Source organism: Natrix helvetica, assembly GCF_964273705.1.
Source record: "Natrix helvetica genome assembly, chromosome: 12".
Taxonomy (NCBI): Eukaryota; Metazoa; Chordata; class Lepidosauria; order Squamata; family Natricidae; genus Natrix; species Natrix helvetica.
This window is the reverse complement of record NC_138556.1, coordinates 14,566,339-14,582,918: the sequence shown is the minus strand read 5'-3', so window position 1 is coordinate 14,582,918 and position 16,580 is coordinate 14,566,339.

The window sequence follows — 16,580 nt, the reverse complement described above, 5'->3', positions numbered from 1 at the left end:
AACTTAAACTAGAAGACCATGGAGACTTCGGGATCTCAGTAATATTCCTCTTCGTTTGGTTGTTGTTCTCTGTCTTTGTGTGTGTGTATGTGTGTGTGTGTGAGAGAGAGAGAGAGAGAGAAAAGAAGAAGAAGAAGAAGAAGAAGAAGAAGAAGAAGAAGAAGAAGAAGAAGAAGAAGAAGAAGAGGGGGAGATGGTGTCTTCATGTTTCATATTTCTCATTGAGAAATCTAAAAGACATCTAAAACTCTTTAAAAGCTTGTTCTGATCTTTGAATTGGTTTAATAATGAAGATATCCTAATGGTGAATTTTGCCATTTTTCTCTCAAGCAGCAGCCAACAACATCCTGTTAAACCAACTTACGCAACTGGCATCCAGATGTTGATGGAGGTGGCTGCAATCAAGTGTCATATGAGGACCAGACTTTTGGATCAGCTGTGAGTTAAATGATTCACTCTCATCTCTCTGCTCCATTGGTGTCGTTTTCACAGTCGTGGTCCCATAAGAAAAACTGCTTTCATTTCCCCCATCCAAAGTGATGGTCAGATATATATTTTTTATTCATTCAAGGAGGCCAGCAGTTGATTTTGCTCTTCCTGTAGCTTGTCAAAGCTGTGATGTGTCATTGACAAGAATGAATGAATAAGCTAAGATTCCGTTGGCGCTATAGTAGAAAACAACTATTATTTCTTTGCATGCTTGTACATGGTGGTGCAGTGGTTAGAACCCAGTATGTTAGAATGTAGTACTAAAGGCTAACTCATTGCTCAATCCAGGAATTCGATTTTAAGCAGTCAGGACTGACTCAGCTTTCCGTCCTTGCGAGGTCGGTAAAATGAGGACCCAGATTGTTGGGGGCAATAGGCTGACTCTGGAAGACTCTCCATTCCTGTCTTAAGCAAAGAGGGAAAAAATAAGAAGAAACTGGAGCATCATTACATGAGATTAGGACCTCAGTCTGAGATGTGACATATAATTGAATGTGTTCGCCTTATAATGAAATTCTTCTGGCTGCCCAAAATGCCATAAAGGTGTCCAGAAAACACCTGTGGCTCCTCACAGCATGTGCCCCTTTCTGCAAGAGGGTTCTATACATCTTCTTAACCTCTGTTTTGTCTGTCATTGTTTTATTAAACCTTAGACAGATTAAATGTAGATAAGCTTTCTGACAGATTTATCAGAGGGAAGGAGAAATGAAAACAAATTACTTCCCCAACCTTGTTCCAAATGAGAAATAACTAAGGTAGCTGTGTAAGACTCATTTTTGTTTTAGCTCTGGCAAATTGGTCAATTTTAGAGTCTAATAGAGAGGGGAGTGGGGTATTGGAATTGTTTTCAGGGATGGAGACCAATCCAAACCACATTGAATTAACAGGCTAAGCATAACACTTGATCCATTGGGAAGTAGGGGAATTTTAATTCAATTATTGCAGATGGCTTACGGAGTTTTTCATTGCCTAACTTTGTTCCGGTTCTATACATTAAAATACCCTCTTAACTTAAAAGTATTATGCTTGGAGTTCAGGGTTGGGCTTCAAAAATTGCAGCAATGGATTTGCTGCCCTGTTGTTGGGTGGGCGTGGCCATGGTGGGTGTGGCCTAGTCGGCCTCCTGCACAATGGTAGGGGGGAGCTCCCCAGGCTCTGGAGGCTTTCCTCGAGCCTCTGAGAGGGCAAAAACTGCCTCCCTTGAGCTCCAGAGGCCCTCCGGAGACCAGAAATGGATCTGTTCAGAATCTCCAGGAGGCTCATTTTCAGGGAGAAAAATAAAGGCAAATAATTTATTTATTAAAGCTTCCTAGGCAGCCGTTGAAAACTATCTTGTTTTGTACTTGAGTCAAAAGCAAGGTATCCTTGGAGCTTCTTTGAGGTGGTAGAACCATGCCCCATTAGAGCTGCATCTTCCTTATTAGGCAGGAAAAGTCCTTCAAATTCTCAGAACTGCACTAATGAGTAGAGACCAACTTTTCCAGACGCGCCTTGCAAATTGGATTGACCATTGAAGGTAATGGTTTCCCCCTGTCTGGTCATGTCCAACTCTTAAGGGGTAATGCTCATATCTATTTCCTAGTCACGGGAGTGGTGTGGCCCGCCAGCGGCCAGCAGAGGTGGCAGCAGATTCGGACAGTGAGGAGGTTGGGGAGGAACATGGGCCAGACCTGGAGTCTGGGGAAGGCTCTGATGAGGGCTTTGTGTCGGAGGCAGAGAGGCTTCCAACACAGAGCCCTCATCAGAGCCTTCCCCAGACTCCAGGAATGGCCCATGTTCCTCCCCAACCTCCTCACTGTCTGAATCTGCTGCCAGCTCCACTGGCCGCTGGGGGCCACAACACAGTTCTGGTTATGGCAAACATCCATTTCCAGTTATTACCAATAAGAATTTTAAACCATGAACAGATCAATGTACTGTAAATGCTTGAAACTGCAGTCAAATTAGCTGAGGATAAAGACACGTGGAAACATTATAGATAGACTTCAGCTACTTATGAAATGTTCCTCTATGGGGAGGAATGGTGGCTACTGAGGAAAAGACGTATCTTCTGGTACGTGCACACACCCAAGATTTCCCATGAAAAAGGGGTCTAACCAGGCCCTGCTTAGATGATAGGAATGGTTGGGAAGATTTTAGCTCTGGCATGGCAGTGCCTGGAACATTCCTGTTCTGTGCCACCGAAAGTTTTGAAAGTCATAACTGATTCCGTGGTTGGGTTGCTGACCCAGAAAAGATCCAGTATTGTGCACCTCCCCATGTGATCTCTTTCAGTGGAGAGAATTGTTTGGGAGCAGTTTTTGTTCAGAGCAGCCCAAATCCAAATATTTCTTCCACCTTCCAGAATGGTTTTCTAACACCTGGCATTTATCTTCCTAACTGGGGATGCAACTAATTGAACTTCTGACATTCTGCTCACCACGCATGGCTTCCCTGTTCTTCTTCTCCATCTCTACACACTTCCCTTATTTCTTGGTCTGCCAACCAGGTCAAGACGAAATCAATAAACACATGACTACATTTAAAAAAGAAATACAAAACAACTGCTAAAAAACCCAAGAATATGACTCTAATGGACAAAACCAAAAGTAGAAGCCATAAAACAAGAACACATCAATGCTTTTGCAAGCACACACACCAAAAGAGAGACCAACAGAAAGAATTAATAATGCAGTAAACACTACAATGGTTTTTAAAAGACCCTAATAAAACAGCAAATAGCAGTTTAGCCATTAATGACCTTTGGTAAGTGAAGCTGTGTTATGATGCCTAAGGCTACCATCTTACTTCTAAACTCAATGAAACTGGCTTTTCAGTGCACTTATGTAGAAGTGGTTTTATATATGAAGCTATTGTTGGTGCTCTCCCCCCCCCTTCCCAAGTCTAGAGAGTTCGTTCTCTAATATTTTAATTCATCCATTATTTATTTGTACAAATTATATACCTCGTGCTCTAGGTTTATACATCATTCATGGCAACACAAAAACCTTACCGCCAATCATATGGTACAGTAACATTATTCCCAGTGACAATAAAAACAAAACCAGGACAGTCAAAAGTGGCAGGAACAGCTTGATAATTGACTTCTGAACCAAAGCCAAATAAGAGACGCGTTTGAGTGGCATGGAGAAAAGAAAAATGCTATGTAGAACACAGTACCAAGGCAGTAGTGAAATGTTAAAGTAATTCAGGTGATGAAGGAAAAGAGCAAGCAGAGCTGGCAGGCGGAATTAAGTGTGTCATCAGCTTAGAGTCATTATGTTGCCACAAATGTCTCTGTCCAACTCCTGAATTATGCTGACCCTTAGATAAAGGTAAAGGTTCCCCTCGCACATATGTGCTAGTCGTTCCCGACTCTAAGGTGCACTGCTCATCTCCATTTCAAAGCTGAAGAGCCAAAAGAGTCCCTTTTTGGGAGAGGGGGCGGTTTAGAAATCTAAAGAAATAAATAATAATAAATAAAGAGGTCTCCGTGGTCATATGGCTGGCATGACTCAATGCCAAAGGAGCACAGGACGCTGTTACCTTCCCACCAAAGGTGGTCCCTATTTTTCTACTCGCATTTTTTACATGCTTTCGAACTGCTAGGTTGGCAGAAGCTGGGACGTCCCCTTCTTCTTCTTTTGCCCTCAATCTTTCCCAGCATTAGGCTCTTCTCCAGTGTGTCCTTCCTTCTCATTAGGTGGCCAAAGAACAGGAGCTCACTCCATTATGCAGCACTAGGGATTCGAACCGCCAAGCGGCCGACCTTTCTGATTGACAAGCTCAGCATCTTAGAGCCTGAACCACTGTGTGTCTCCCTGCTGACCCTTATGTGGTGTCAATTTAGTGTGGTAGTTTTGTGGGTTAGATTCCTGTGTGTAGGCTTCAATAAACGTTTCTATGCTGCAACCGAATCAGAGGTCTTGATTCTTTGCGCTTGGCGGATACGAAAAACGTCCACTGTTTCAAATAGCATCCTGATTTTTTGGAGTCAGAGGAAGCACTGAATGAATGAAAAATGGTAAATCAATAACCGGATTGCACTGTTGCTCCAAGAGGCGGCCCCTAATACCTTTTGATGGCTGAACAACAACAACAATAAAAACATAAACTGCATTCGCTTTGGCTAACAATGTTCTCACTGAAATAGGGTTTGTAATAGTTAGATCACCTCCTATTAGAAAACCTTTAGATTAATGAAGGTGAACATTTTCAGCAATGAGTGCCCAAACCGGAATGGGCATACATATGTACATGTGTGCACACCGAAGTGCTGGAAACCCAAGGACCAGCTGGCCAGCATGTGCATGTCTGGTTTTTCGGCCATTTCGGCCATTTTTCAGGCCGTTTTTCAGCGCTCCAAGCTTGCAAAGACCACCTGGCCGCTCCAGCCACCCACAAAGAAAAATGGCCCATAAAGAGTCTGAAAATGTTCTGAAAAACAGTCCAAAAACGGCCAGCAAATGAAAAATGACCTGTTTTTTAGCTGGTTTTTTTTTTTCCATTTTCACGCTATTTTCTGGCACTCTGGAGCCCATGAAGACGATCTGGCTGGAAACCAGAAGAGCAGCTGGCAATGGCATGTGTGCCCACAGACGGGGCTCTGGATGCCACCTCTGGCACGCATGCCATAGGTTTGCTGTCATGGCTTTAGATCTTTGGACCTGAGACTCTTTGGCGTATCATCCAGTATGCCTCGAGCAGAATTTGGGAGTTGCAATCCCAACGTACTTGAAATATATTAGGTTGAAAGAGAAGTCAATATTATTATTTTCCCATTATACAGTGGGAGAAAATATGAAAATAAGACAGAAGATTGGCTTGCCTGCCAGACAACTTATATATGAACAAGGCAAGATACAAACCACGGATTTCACAATTTGCATTGCGGCAATTAAATGTAATTCAGTATAATGTAATAATGTAGTGTTAGATGAATGAGTGGATAATTGGTTGCCTTTTCATTGCACATCTCCTTCCGTGTTCCAGCTAAGACAGATGGTAGTGTAAGCAGTTTTTTTAAACCATTTTTCTCAAGTTGCACTGAGAAAGCATTGGCACTTCCAGTGTGTTTAATAGTCAGATAAAGCTAAGAGGTGTATTTCAGTGATATTTTGCTTTATCTCTCGTCAGTAGAAGGGTCAGCCCAACCCCTTAACAGGGACAAAGTAAATAAGAGCTATAGAACAGGGGTCACGAACCTTTTGGATCTCAGGGACCACTAAATTCATAATTTGAAATCCCACGGAGCACTAATATGATCTGCCTAATGACCGGCTGGGTGGGCGTGGCTAGGTGGTCATGTGACTGGGTGAGTGTGGCCAACTTGGTGTCATTCAAGTTGAGGGCCACCTCGCCAGCCTCCCCTTCCCTGCCAGTCACTCTTCGCTTCCCGGGTTCCGTAGGACTCCAATAGGAATCAGTTGTAGGAGCGAAGCAGCCACCATGAGAAAGAGTTGGCAAAACAGCTGGCTCCCTTCAAATTGGATCTGATCAAGAAAGAAGCTCAACAGAAGCACCTCACTGAGGACTAGGAGCATAGGCTTTCCAAGCAGAGGGAAGACCTGCAGGAGTGCAAGGCCAGGTACTGGCACCTGGAGGTTCAGTGGGCTGAGATGGTCAGCCAGTTCCAGGCCATGATGCAGTCCCACTGGAACAAGGCCCTCCAGGTCTTTGCCACCAGCGGTGATTCCCTCCAGCCTTCGCCCTAAGCCTCCCACCAGGAGGCTAAAGCAGACCCCAAGTTGGAATTTCTGCCCCCTCACACCCACACAAAAAGACCCCAAAGGAAAAGACTCTCTGCAGCAACACAAGCGTTCATTGCACATATCCAGCCCAGGATCCTAAGTAGAGGCAAATATTTCTCTCTCTCGGCACAATGAGAATATATCTGCTGAACAAAGCTCCGCATTGGTGACGGGAAGAGCATCGGGCCAGTAAACATTCTGCTGGTTCCTTTCAGATGCCCAGACTCCACCCCAGCAAGAGATTATGAGCCGTTAAAAGAAGATGATGACAAATGCTGTTAATTGGAAGAACAATTGCCATTTATTTCACCATGTGAATGAAAGGAGAGGTTGATATGAACTAGGAGAAAACAAAAGTTGGAAATGGGTAAAATGAGATGAATCCCCCAGCTGATACCTTCTCTTAGGTTTAGAGAACCAATGATTGTTACTGGGAAATATTGATGACTGGTAAGCTCTCATGCCTATCACTCCAACCGCCTGCCTTAAAAATTACGATTCCATTTTTCAAAATGCTCCCTCTTGGAGTACCCAATATTTTTAAAGAGGTCCAAAGGGATGGGGAGAAGCACATTCATGGATTTCTATCATGAAGGCCACATCAGCTAATTAAAAGGATCACAATTAGGCTCCTTGGTTATTACATAGTTAATGCCCCCTTAAATAATTACATTAATTACTCAAGATATAGATCAGCTACTTCAGAAGGAAGCTTAACATAATATAATTAATTTCAAGATTGATGGTTTATTAAGTGACCCAATAAAAAAGGAAAAGTGAAAATAAGCTTTCTTGTTTTGGAATGTAGATTATGAGCTCTTCGCTTGCTCATTCATGGTGTATTTATTCCTTCGTTAATGTGTGTCCTTCCTTTTATTTAGGAGCTCAAGGCAGTGAATATAGTGTTATTATTTTATTATTTTTCCTAATAACAACCCGGGAAGCTTCTGTGCTTGATGGTAGACTAGAATTTAATGGAATAATAGTGTTAGAAGGGACCTTGTAGGTCTTCTAGTCCAACTCCCTGCTGAAGCAGGGGACTATCTAACATTTCAGACAAATGGCGTGGGAGTCTCTTTAAAAACTCCAATATTGGAGCATTCACAACTTCTGGAGGCAAGCTGTTCCACTGTTTAATTGTTCTCACTGCCAGGAAAGTTCTCCTTAGTTCTAGGTTGGTTCTCTCCTTGATTAGTTTCCATCCATTGCTTCTTGTCCTACCTTCAGGTGTTTTGGAGAATAGGTGGACTCCCTCTTCTTTGTGGCAGCCCCTCAAATATCAAAACGCTGCTATCATGTCACCTCTAGTCCTTCTTTTCATTAAACTAGGCATACCCAATTCCTGCAACCATCCTAATCATTGCTCTTCTCTGTACTCTTTCCAGAGTCTCAACATCTTTTTTTTTTATATTGTAGTGTCCAAAACTACATGGGAGACATGATAGCAGTGTTCCAATATCTCAGGGGCTGCCACAAAGGAGTTAAGCTATTCTCCAAAGCACCTGAGGGCAGGACAAGAAGCAATGGGTGGAAAATAATCAAGGAGAGAAGCAACTTAGAACTAAGGAGAACTTTCCTGACAGTTTAGAACAATTAATCAGTGGAACAGAAGTTGCCTCCAGAAGTTGTGAATGCCCCAACACTGGATGTTTTTAAGAAGAGATTGGACAACCATTTGTTTGAAGTGGTGTAGGGTTTCCTGCCTAAGCAGGGGGTTGGACTAGAAGACCTCCAAGGTCCCTTCTAACTCTGTTATTCTTTCTATAAAACTGGACGCAGTATTCCAAGTGTGATATGCCATCCACATATTGATTCCAAGGTCATGTTGTTTGAAAATACATTAGACTTGTCATGCCCAGTTTTTTTCCCAATTCAGGGCCCTCTATTATTCCCTTGGGGTGGGGGTGAATGTTGACACATGATTGTCTCCCCCACCCCCTCAAACCCCCAAATTTGTGTAGTTTTAAAAGGAGGACCAGGTGCAGGCTAAAAGATGTGGACGCATCTGGTGGGAAATCAATCTGGATTGTAGAAGATCTTGCAGATTCACTAGGACACACAACCCTTTAGAAATCTTAAACAACAACACAAAAAAGCACCAGGGATGTGAGGTGGGAGGGGGGGACGGGGACAGGCCAACATGGAGCAATTATTATTTAATAGCTCACCAGCTGCTGTACCTGGGAGGCAGTGCAATTTTGTGTCTTGCTAACTGCTAAATGAATTCCCCTGAGGAGGGGAGGGGGAGTGACACAGATTCTCTATTAAGGAATAATTGTAGCCTATTGGCCTTGCATCTCCTGCGCACTACTCCACAGAGTACACAAAGTATAGTGAGGAACAAAATGGGCTTGAGATGGAAAAAGTAATGGATGCAACATAGGCTGACATTCTTTCTTTCTTTTATTTTAAATAACCAAATAATATAATGGATGGAAACTGAAGAAAGAAAGATTGGATCTAGAAATAAGGAGAACTTTTTTGGCAGGCAGGCAGGCAGGCAGGCAGGCAAGGAAGGAAGGAAGGAAGGAAGGAAGGAAGGAAGGAAGGAAGGAAGGAAGGAAGGAAGGAAGGATTTCACATTGAGAACTCTTATCAGTCTCAGCTCCTCGACTCATCACAGCAGTTTGATTTGAATTTGGTTTGCTTTTGTAAAACTTGTAATAAAATAATACAATTTGAAAAAGTGCAGAAAGCATCTAGAAGGAGCAGTTCCATCATCAGCTTTTCTTTGGGTAAACTATCATGGTACGAACCATGCCTTTACAGGCAGAATTCCTTCCTCCATAAATTAAACCTTTAGCTATTTGGGTTAGAGTCCACTGCATCCAAGTCTCACTGCAAGGAGGTGCAAATGCAACTTGCTTACCAACACCCAAGGAAATCAGTAACACACTTTCCTCCTGAAGAAGCCCTGAGTGTGACGGGAAATCATTCAGCAACTGCGCTTCTGGTTGCTTTCAATTAGCCTTGATTGAAAATCGATTGGTCTTTTTTTTTTCATAAATGTGTAGCCAATGGATTTTTAAATTATTGTAAATCAAGTCACCCCAGCAGCTTTGCCCATCGCCATGGATAAATATCAGTATTGCTCCGTAAGATGCTCATAGCTGCATTGTCTCTGGTGGACTTAATATTGGAATTTGAGAAAATATACCACCTTTACTGATTTTTGGGGGATGAATGATTTTACCAATGGAAGCTTTGACAGTTTTTAAGGGAACTACTAGATCTGAGCTCAAGAATTAGGATGCAGAGACATCACCCTGCCAACAAAAGTGCTTATAGTGAAGGCTATGGTTTTCCCAATTGCAATGAATGGTTGTGAAAGTTGGACCATAAGGAAGGCTGAGCGCCAAAAAAATGAGGCCTTTGAACTCTGGTGCTGGAGAAGACTCCTGCAAGTCCCTTGGACTGCAAGGCGATCAAACCAGACAGTCCTAGAGGAGATTAAACCCTGACTGCTCTTTAGAAGGCCAGATCCTGAAGAGGAAACTCAAGTACTTTGGGCACCTAATGAGAAGGAAGGACTCCCTGGAGAAGAGCCTCATGCTGGGAACGATGGAGGGCAAAAGAAGAAAGGGACGATAGAGAATGAGGTGGCTGGATGGAGTCACAGAAGCAGTAGGCGTGAGCTTAAGTGGACTCCAGAGGATGGTAGAGGACGGGAAGGCCTGGAGGAACGTTGTCCACGGGGTCGCGATGGGTCGGACACGACTTCGCAACTAACAACAACAAAATGGCAGCAAAGTTTTTCGGAGTCACTTTATCAGTATCTAGTCGTGGTCTGGATTTTTATAGCTCAAAACCTTGCTTAGATTTTGGGTTTTTTTTAAAAGAAATTTGATACAGCCTTGAGCCATGCGATTTTATTACTTATGATTGGGGCCATTTCCATCTCACAGGCATTATATCGTATTGAATAGCTGATTGGTATTATTGTAGACATTTTAAGGGAATGAATGAAATGAATGTGACTTGCCCGAGAAGTTATATAACAAACTCTTTATTCAATATAATGGACTCTATCTTTGATAACCAACAATTTCTTCTTACTGTATGCGGGCATGTGGCTTTACTTTGAAATAAATCCCACACATTCCTGGTTAAAAATGAGCTAGCATTTTTATGTAAAAAGAAGCTAGTGTAAACCCACCAAGACTTATTTTTCAGATGGTGGATAGTGATTGCCATTGGTGGTTTGTTATGTGTTAGATTCCATCAAATTTATTACTGCTTTGCAAGTCCTATATGTATCTGTTCCACATAGTGGATTTTATTTTGTTACTTTTTTTTTAAAGGATAAAATAATGTACGGGTCTTGTAAATCGGTAGACATTTTGGTCTGTAGGTATGCAAGATATAAGTCAGTGCAGGACAAAAAGACTGTTGCAAGTTGTACATCACAGAATTCCTTCCCTGCTGTTTCTTACTAAGATCAAACATCAGCTTGCAAAATGTAGACGTTGCCTGCAAAATCCAGATTTCATTTAAAAAAAAAAAAAAAAGTTGGGGGATGCTTATCAAAAGCTTAAAAGCCAAGGTAGGTGTGCTTCCTTTCAATCGTGTATTTTGAGAAAGTATCTCCGAGCAGCTCATTTATATTCTCTGTTTCATGGAACAAAACTTATAACCTCTTCTCCACCACAACTGAAGGCAGGAGAAGCAGCAATGGCGGGAAACTAATCAAGGAGAGAAGCAACCTAGAAATCAGGAGAAATTTCTTGAGAGGGAGAACAACTAATCGGTGGAATGGCTTGCTCGCAGAAGTTGTGGGTGCTCCATCAATGAAGGTTTTAAGACGGGATTGGACAACCATTTGTCTGAGATGGTATGGGGTTTCCTGCTTGAGCAGGGGGTTGGACTAGAAGACCTCCAAGGTCCCTCTAGTTCTGTTATCAGGCACGTCAGCCTAGTTAGCACCATAGTCATTTGTTAGGGAAAATAGTTGAGAGCTGGGAAGAGTTGGGGTTCAGAAAAACGTCACGGGTGGACATTTCCCTAACTATTCTCCTTAACGTAACTGTACCTCCATTTCAACAGCATATCCTAAACATCAGGGGTGTCAAACTCAATTTCATTGAGGGACGCATCAGGGTTGTGTTTGACTTCAGGAGGCCAGGGTGGGCATGGATCTGAGTAGCCCACGGGCCCTATCCAGCCCGCAAGCCTTGAGTTTGACACCACTGCTAAACATCTATTTGCTTATTTCTGCATAATAAATAGAAAGATGTTTGTTGTGGCAGCAGTTGGACAGTGAGGAGGTTGGGGAGGAGCATGGGCCAGTCCTGGAGGCTGAGGAAGGCTCGGATGAGGGCTCTGCGTTGGAGGCAGAGACGGGGCCGAGACCGTCTGACAGTTCTCAGCTGCCTTTGGAGCTAGACAGCAGTGAGGCAGAGGAACAGCTGGAGCCTGTTCCCAGTGAGCGAATGTGCAGAGCTGCCAGAAGAAAAGAACAACTCAAAAATCAGGGTCGATTTGGGAGTAAAGCCACAGGTGGGAGGTGATTGGCCCCTCCCATAGGAAATAAAAGAGGAGCGAAAGGGAAGTGGGCTTTTGCAGGAAACAATTCGGTCATTCGGTCATTAGATTCATTTCAGGAGTGTGAAGACCTGTCCGTGAATCTCAAAGACTCTGTGCCCAGAATCTTTCCTTGCACCGCAGCTCATTTGGAAAATATTTACATGGCAGCTTTCCAAGCTAGATAAGGTCTGTAGTCCTAAATATTCCTTTGAAGGATTGTTTGCCAGGACTTTGCTGAGTGTGAATGAGAGGAATTCACCTTCGTTGAATAAAAGGGGTTTGGTCGGGACCAGGACTCTGCTTTGTGCTTTGGGGGGAAGCTTAGGTCAGAACAATATTATGAGAGCAGCTCAGTGAAGGAATCCAGAGAATGGATTCAATTGCAACACTTATTTTCTCCTAACTAAGATTACTCTTTTGCTAGTGTCACCCAAGCAAAGTTATGCCCACTTCCTGTTCTGTTCGTTTAGGTTTGTGTCTCACATGTTGTGTTGCGTTGACCCAAGACCACAAGTCTATTTTTAAAAGTTGTGAGCAGAAAAGGAAATGAGCATAGAGTGGATACCATACCAGAGCCACAATCTGACTCCAGTTTTGGATTTTTATTTTTCATTTTTGGTCGTGTTGTGTAGCTAGCTCTGCCCTTTTGAAGCCTTGATTGATATATATTATAGGTTTGGTTTACAGTAGCCCAAGGCTGTCAGGCCTCTGGGTTCTTTATTGCCCTCTTGGGTAGATCCTTAGCAAAGTCTTGCACAGAAACTCCTGCAGTATAACTTTTTCACCTTTTATTGGAAAAGGTCTGACTTCTGCTTCCTAGTTTGTTTACCTGTTCACCTGGAATATAGTATTGCTTCGTCTGCAGTTCCTTCTCTGCAGCAGACAAACCAAAACAAAGCAACTGACTCTTGAGATTTGCTTCTGAGTAAATGATTTTTCCCAAACAAATTCTCACGGTTTTGAAAAATTATTTATTTATTTACCTCCTATTCGATCGATGAGCACTTTGGAGCCGCAAACCGCAACCCCGCGCATGCCTGTAGGCAAATTCACCTAGCATACATGTCTTACCTCTCTGGAAAAAAAATGATGTGGGGGTAATACACCCCTAACGCCCCCTCAGGGTGTGTGTTCTGTTAAGATACAGCCTGTTGTGCCTTAAAATGCCTTCTATTGTACTGAGATAAAATGACTTCTACTGTACAGTGCAGTAGAGAAAGCAATACAAACTGCTTTCCTTTTCATTGCCTCGTAGCTTGCCAACAAACCAGAGAGAAGAAATGGTCTCATGACAACCAAGGACATTTCAACCAATGTCCACCAGATCCTTCCACAACACCCCATTGGACAATGTGACCTACACACTATTAGGGGGGGGGTGATTCTATACTTTAATTACCATATTTTGCAGAGTATAAGATGCACCTTTTTCCCTCAAAAAAGAGGCTGAAAATCTGGGTGCGTCTTATACACTGAATACAGCGTTCTTGGCCTCTCAAAACCACACCCCCTTCACCAAAATGGCTGTGCTTAGCCTTTAGGAGGCTTTCAGGGTGCTCCTGGGGGCTGGGGAGGGTAGAAATGAGCAAACAATGGGCTGTTTATTGCTTGCTTTTTCCTCCCCCAGCCCCCAGGAGCACTCTACAAGCCTCCTAAAACGTATTCATGCCCTTTTGTGGGGGGGGGGGGGGTTGCCTCTTCAAAACCTTGGTGCGTCTCATACTCTGGTGCGTCTTATACTCCGAAAAATGCGGTATACTGAATTGCCTGGGAATTCCTCAGAGCTGGTTTTGCTTTCAGCCTGTGCTGAAATGATGTACTCAGTGAAGTGTTGCACGACGAAAATGGATCGCCTTGCCAGGACTTGCTTGATTGGGTCCATCCGTCAGAACCTTGACAGTATCAGTTTGGTGGGAAGGTAGCAGCATTCTGTGTGCCTCGGCATAGAGCCATGCTGGCCACGTGACCATAGAAGCATCTTTGGAACAATGTGGCACCTCAAGCAACAGAGATGAGCACCATTCCCTAGAGCAGGAGTGTCAAACTCGCGTCATCAGGGCAGCATCAGATGACGTATCGGGACTTCCCCCCCCCCCCTTTGCTAAACTGGGCATGGGCTTGGCCAGCGCGTGACACATTCAGCCTACAGGCCAGGAGTTTGACAGCCCAGTCCTAGAATTAGACATGACTGGGGATACCTTTACCTTTTTACCTTTGTAAACTTAATCAATCAGCTCCAAATATCCTTATTTCTGGTCCTAGTTTTTGTGGTCAGGGAAAATAGTCCTTGAACGTGTCTCCCATGAGTTGTCTTTTGTTCAGACTGAAGATTCCAAGTTCCTTCAACCTGTCTCCGTAGGGCAGTCAAAAGTCAATCTAGCCAACTTGTAAACATGAAGCGGCGAAGAAGAAGCCATTTATTCTTTGCCTCAGGCACTCCACATTTCTACAACTCTATATTTTACCTCAGCATACTAAAAAGCAGACATCATCCTGCCAACAAAAGTGTGTATAGGCAAGGCTATGTTTTTCCCAGTTGCAATGGATGCCTGTGAAAGTTGGACCATAAGGAAAGCTGAGCGCCAAAGAATGGAGGCCTTTGAACTCTGGTGGCTGGAGAAGACTCCTGCGAGTCCCTCAGACTGCAAGGGGATCAAACTGGTCAGTCCTAGAGGAGATCAGCCCTAACTGCTCTTTAGAAGGACAGATCCTGAAGATGAAGCTCAAATACTTTGGCCACCTAATGAGAAGGAAGGACTCACTGGAGAAGAGCCTCATGCTGGGAACGATGGAGGGCAAACAAAGAAGGGGACAACAGAGACTGAGATGGTTGGATGGAGTCACTGAAGCAGTCGGCGTGAGCTTAAATGGACTCCAGAGTATGGTAGAGGACAGAAGGCCTGGAGGAACGTTGTCCACAGGGTTGCAATGTGTCAGACACGACTTCACAACTAACAACAACAACATATTTTACTTCTGCATGAACACCACCTCTCCACACGGAGTTGTACTTTGCCCTATTGTGGTCGCACACATTAAAATCACGAAGCTAAGGAGCGGCACAGTAAATGCCCCTAGTCATTTTCTTTTATTATTATCATTTTTTATTATTTTAGTCCTTGATGCTGTGAAGAATCTGGAATGTTCCCAGGAGTAACAATTCAGAGACTGCCAAACTGTCTAAAAGTTTGTGTTTCTGTCAGCTGTAATCTATGCGCAAACCCTGTGGGTTGTCTACTCGTATGTGGGCAGGAACTGCAAATTAAGCAAAAAATGAAACAAGCCTGACTGTTCTGCTAAAATATTCTTTCTTTAAAACAATATCTTTGGGGGATCCGATGTGCTGGGTTGTTATATTTTTTTTAAAGTCCTCCAAAAAAAAACAACCCAAAAAAACCTCCGAAGCTAATGTTTTATGTCGCAGGGGAGAAAGTGGGAAGGAGCATAAGAAATTTAGCCTGAATATGGATTCATTAGCATACATTTGTTGATGAAGGGTCATTAAAAATTCTATTACAAGGTTGGCAATTATAGCCACACACTGCCATTTTTTTTAATTAACTGTGTGGATTTATTTAACTCTCTCTTTTTTTTTTCTGGTAATGCTGACCTATTGCCCAGTCATACACATTTGTGCTAAAGCTGTGATAGACGAGATAATTCTTCCGTAAAATGTTTGTAACATTATTCTCAATGGTGCATTTTTCATGGAAGGAAAGAAGGAAGGAGAAGTGATGGGGTAAGGGGAGAGGGAGGGAAGGAGGGAAAGGAAGGCGAATGGAAGGAAGGATGGGAGAGAGGAAGGGAGGAGTGCTGATGGGGTGGGGAGGGAAGAAGGAAGGAGAGAGGGAGTTGTGATAGGGGAGGGGAAAGAAAAAGGGAGAAAGGAAGGAGAGAGGGAAGGGTAGGGATGGGGTAGGGAAGGGAGGGAGGGAGGAAGGAGCTCTGCTTCTTGGGGCTTAATTCCAGCTAATGTGTGTATGCTTAAGCATATTATTTTGCCTTATTTTATAGATATTAAGTTATAGGAGTACAAGGGAAATGAGGACTTTGGCCTTCAAATGCCTTAGCAATTCTGCGGGAAAGTCTTCCTTTAAAATAGGATACTCACCTTGCAAAAGAAGTTCAGTTTGTTTATAGCCTTTTTTTTAATGTTAACAATCTCCCTGCCAAAAATAAAACATGATGCAATTAAGATAACAGTTAGGAAACCAAAGACACTCATCTGCAAAAGCTGGACCTTGGCTCACTTCCACAGGGAAGATTAAAACAGCTCCTTGCTTTGGCTGCTGCTTTGATATGGAAATGACATTGGCTAGCTTCACCTTCCATGTTAAGCTTGGATGTGTTTTAACCACGGTTTGTTGAATGAGTCCCAAGGATATAAAGCCATTCATCATTCTCCACCAACAACAGTTGTGGATGTGTTGACCAAACAACCACACTCTGGCTTTTTCTTAATTTTTGGCTACATCCTTAATTCCTAATTTTGGTGGTTCTTTCCAGAGGTAGTATTCAGACGGTTCGCTCCAGTTCAGATGAACCAGTAGCATTGGCTGCGGGAAGCTTCGACCACCTGCCCTGATGTAATGCACAAGCACTGCGCATGCACAGAAGCAGTGGTGGGATTCAAAAAATTTAACAACCGTTTCTCTGCCCTAATGACCAGTTGGGTAGGCATGGCTCGGTGGTCATGTGACCGTGTGGGCATGGCCAACTCAACGTCACTCAGGTTGATGGGTGTTTCGTCTTAGCTGTTACAATGTAATAACGGTTAACCGGAGAGGCAGTTTCTGTAAGCAGGGCAATCAAGATGAGGCTAGAAACAACACCAGAATG